Source organism: Montipora foliosa, chromosome 9 (genome assembly GCF_036669935.1).
Source record: "Montipora foliosa isolate CH-2021 chromosome 9, ASM3666993v2, whole genome shotgun sequence".
Lineage (NCBI taxonomy): Eukaryota > Metazoa > Cnidaria > Anthozoa > Scleractinia > Acroporidae > Montipora > Montipora foliosa.
In genome coordinates this window covers 23,587,645-23,592,644 of record NC_090877.1, presented here as the reverse complement: position 1 = coordinate 23,592,644, position 5,000 = coordinate 23,587,645, and positions in this window count along the sequence as shown.

Genomic DNA, 5,000 nt, shown 5'->3' with positions numbered 1-5,000 from the left:
AACAGTGTACATTATACACAAACGTAAGAGGTGCCTTCATGTTACACTGTAACTGTAGAATTCATCAAAACTCTACTTCGTGTTCGCAATATTGGTTGTCTATTAACTGAAATAAGTATTAAAATGACGTTAGAATACCAGCGGGTGTCTACCGTTTAAAAACGGACATGCAGGGATCTAGATTGAAACGTCATACACAGTGCCACAATAACCATATCATAAGTCTAAGTGCTTTGAAATCAAATGAAATGTTCAAACGTAACAGCCGAATTTGATTCATGAGTGGCCTGGCATTGAAGCCTTTGTATGGGCCGCACGGCTCAGTTCATGCTAGCCCGCCTTTGTACTGGGTAAGTACATGCCTAACGAAACGGGCGTTATGTCCTGTCTTCAAACTTCGACACTTTTCGATCTCGTTTTAATGGAAACGCATTAAACGTTTAAATGCAAGTCTTTGACCCTTTTCCGACCATTTTGCAAGCAGGAAATACGAATTCCTGAAGCGCTGCTTAAAATTCATGTTTTCTGTCTATGATCAGATTTTTGCATCTGGCGACTGCAAAAAATGTTTAGTCGCCTCATGGCGCCTGTACCAAAAAGTTAATTTCGGACCCTGTCATTTTCCTGCTGTGCGATGTCTCCATGAAGTTGATCAGTGACTCCGCACGATGGGTACAATGGGCTCCACTCAACAAGAAACTCTTTTCCCCTGAAAATGTAGAAGTTAATATTTGTCAGTTCATGCGAGTGCGTTATCTCCTGAAAGCGTAGTATGTACATGTATACGTATAGGAACCAAAGAAAACGAATGACTTTTAAATTTTTTGCCAAGTTCTTGTCCTTGCAAAAACCTCGATTATCACTATTCGTGTAAACTAATACCGTGAAATAAAGAATTACAAAGGGTTCAACCCAATTTTCGTACACTGAACAGTCTGACACTGCTGCTTGAATTGTTTTTCGTTTGTTTTGATAGAACATGCGAGTGGTAAAGGATGAAACCCTCAGTCTCGACGTTGTTTACGTTTTTGCAAACGTTGGCCGTGTAGCACTTATATTTGAATAAACTTAACTGATTTAAGTGTAATGTGAAGTGCTAGTTTTCTAACCCATATGAACCATGTGAGCGTTAACCCTGCTAATGGAAATGGGCCCACACAAGGACAGAGAAAAGCTCTGACCGGCCAATAAGTTTAATGGTTTTAAAAGAGGATCCAGGGCCGCATTTTGAACAGCGGGTTTTCTTTTTAATTAATATATCTTTAAATATTACGTATTTAGTATTTATCTGTATATGCTTTGTATTTTAGCTGTGAATGTAATGTCTCGAAGGATATTAGCTCTTGTAGTTATTTTGAAACTGGAGATGAAATAAAGTTATGCATGCATGTATCTATGTTACCTTTAGCAGGGCGCGTGCGCAAAACTTTGTAATCTGTGACTCCAGTGCTTACCATATGACAGATGAAATGAATTTTCTCTTGAATATTTAAGCGATCAAATTCTTACCCTAAATTGACAAGGGCGGTCTGGAGCTGTGAGTAGACGTGGGATTTGTCTCATATGGTTTAGTGGCCGACATATCTCTCTCTCAATGCCGTACCGGGAGGCGAGGTCGGTAGCAGAAAGCAGCGACGGGCCAACTGCGATTGCACGGACCGAAATCCCGGGATGACTCGTTTGGTACGACGCTCCAGCGCCATCTCTCGCGTTTTCTCTCTCTTGTTCAAACATTCCGTCAGCGCATGCGTAAATGTTCTGGCTATCCAATACCTAGCCTACCGAAAAAATAACATGCTGGTTTTTACCAACAATTGACACTTCAGTTGATTCTACAGGCATAAACGTAACGTACGAACCGTGTGTGTCTGGTCTTCTCGAGACAGAGGGGAGATGTGGTTTCATGCAGACTGGGACGCCTAAAATGCTCTGTTGTAAACACAGCGGTTCACGAGTGAAGTTGTCTCTCTGGCCTTTCTGTGGACGAATTCCAGGACCTACCGATACAATCTGGGCAAGTTTTGAAAGCTAAAAACTCCAATCGATTCGGTTTTTTTACTGGTAGGACTGGGTGCCCCAACACTTATGAAAAAACCTATGAAATGAGAATCGGGAGTCTTCCCTTGTCAGGGAATGACAGAATTACCCAGAATTCTTTTTGGGCATGAGCAAGGCAACTTGAGAAACACGAGACTGGCCCTCATCGAATATGACTGAAGCGCGGCCAGAGGAAAAATTTCTAGCCAGATACTCAGGAGTAGGCCTGGTACCGGTGCTATTAACGTAGATTTTGAATTTCCGAACAAGTTTTTATCATAGAAAATTCGCGACAAAGTTGCGCTTTCATTTCGCTGTAATCGTCGTGTCAAAGAAACGGTATAATGTAAATAAGAGAATAACGAGATTTATATTTGTAGATTACCTGTCCTCTTACTACTAAAGTCAAACCTCTACATCCCTGTGCAGTAATATAAGCGAATTTAAAATTTCCTCATATTACTTTAAGCCCGGTTTACACTACAGAAAGTGTTTGGCACGGCTCGGGTGAAATTGGCACGGGTCCCAAAAAAAAGGTTCCACTCGGATAAAATTTGCTGTGTAAACAACCTGTCAGTACCAAATTTCATCCGAGCCGAACCAAAATCTTTACCCGTGCTGGGACCCTCGGCGAGGTAGTCCGAGCACGGGTGAAAATGGTACGGGTGCTGAAAAAATGGGCACGGTTCGGATAGAACAAATAGTGTAAAAACTTTAAAGGGCCAAATTTGAGCCTTAGTTTTTTAAAGTACATTTCAAGATGGCGGCTCATTCTCCACCAAAATCACGCGGACGTTCTTTATTATAGTTGAACTGCGCATGGTTCCATGAGAAGTTACGTGGGTCCAAAAATTTTGGTACGGTATTTTTGGTACGGTAAAAATGGTGTAGTGTAAACAAAGTTTGCTGCGCTCTTTTTTGGCACCCGTGCCAATTTCACAGAAGCCGTGCCAAAAAAAATGTAGTGTAAACCGGTCTTTAGTTTACTTTTACTTTACTCAACTTAATTAATTATACAAATCTTCACATAATACAAATTGAAGATAAATTAACAATTGAAATAAATATAAAATATCTGAATTTAATCAGGTCAGTTTACACAGAATACAAGGATCCTTCTAAAAATAAAATGCCTCAATGTAACAAAGATAGTATAAAATATCATGACAATATATTATAAATTAATTATAAAAATCTGTCCTTATTTACATTAAATTTATTAAGATAAAATTTATTAATACTGTTCTTAAATGATGAGGGATGTTCAATTGTTCTGATGTCTAGTGGTAGGCAATTCCACAGATCTACAATACGATTAAGAAAAGAAAACAATTGCTTGCAAAGTTAGCTTGATTCCTTGTCTTTCAACCTGCCGAGTTTTGAGTTTACAGCTACTATAAACTGTGAGCACGTCGAGGTGACGCGAAAGTAGGTAAATTTGCAATTGGTTTCCCCGAAAACGTGTTTGTTTACGGCTACTCAAACTACATGGTCTAATTCAAGTTTATATTTTATCGGTATAGACGGCCCAAATGAGCCAATTCCTGCCATAACGAACGTAGAGTTATAAAGCTATCTGTTAAAGATAAAGTTTTGTTTGCCTGTTTTATTCTTTGACGTAAATTCACTCCTCAATATTTCCTTAGTACTTTTGCGTATTTGCCTATTCTCTGCCACCCTGCTCGCCGTCGACAACACTAAAAAGCGCCCATAGTTTTCTTCGGAGTTTTCGTGTCAAATCAGTTGTAAAAATAAAGCTGTAATGGGGTGGCATGTTCTGACAGTAGATATGAATTAAAACTATGAGTTCTGACTTCATCCCGTTTTGAAATACTAAACTCTTTTTTAGCCTCGTTTGACTGCACTTAAGAGAAAAACTAGGTGTGCAAAAAAACTTCGTTTTCGAACATGAAACAAAGCTCTTTAAAGGGGCACTGTCATGAGCTGCGCATGCTCGAGTTTGTTTGCTCTCGAGCCCACGGTAAATAATTCTAGCCGCCATTATGGATTCACGCGTGAGTCACGTATATTCGCCGGAGTTTCTCCTTTGTCCACCATGGCCCTCCCCAGTGGACACCATTTTGAATTTGTCGATTCAACTTGAAGAAAGTTAACCTGACACTTTTCAAGTTTTCACAAGACGCTACCGCATGCGCTTCTCGTGACAGTTTCCCTGATACTTTCTGGTCGAGATATTAAACAAAAGCCTTATTAGTGACTTAACAAAAAAAAATGGTAATAAAGCGTTGTTTGTTCTGAGGAATCGAGCGCACTTTTTTTTGGCCGATAACTGGGCCCACGAACGAAGCCTCCATTTTGGTTATTACTTGGGAGAAAACAGCGAGTTAGGACAATGTGCGAGCCAGCGGGCCATGGGAACCATGCGAGCCATGGCTGCGAGGCATGCGCGCCAACATGGCGAGCCATGCGAGTCAACATGCGAGTCACACAGTTATTGAAAGCTAACCTTTTTTAAATGGGTGCTTAGACTTAATAACAGTTTACAGGAGCCTATCACCGGGAGCCTCCATCTCCCATATAAACCCTTGGAGACGATCTTTGCCCGTATCTTTTTATTTTTAGACGTTCGAATTCCCACGAATGCATTATGCCTTCCAGTCAGAACAAAGTCACAAGCAGTCACGCACCAGTAATCGCGTTCGTCTGACAAAATATTCTAAGAATAAAAAGATACGGGCAAAGGTTAACTCAGGGATACAGTCTGGATGGAGGCTCCAAAAGATGGGCTCCTGCAGTTTATCAGCGTTATTTGAAACGGGTGCTCAGATATTAAATGCGAAATTCGCATGGCTCGCAGATTGTCCAGCCCCCTTCAATTTTTTCTTCGTAATTTACTAATGAATTTTTAACATTTACAGTAGCCAAGTTGACAAGCAAATGGAAGAAATAAAAAAATCCGAGCTGCAGATGGGATTTGAATCCGCGTCCTTCAAGGAACTAGC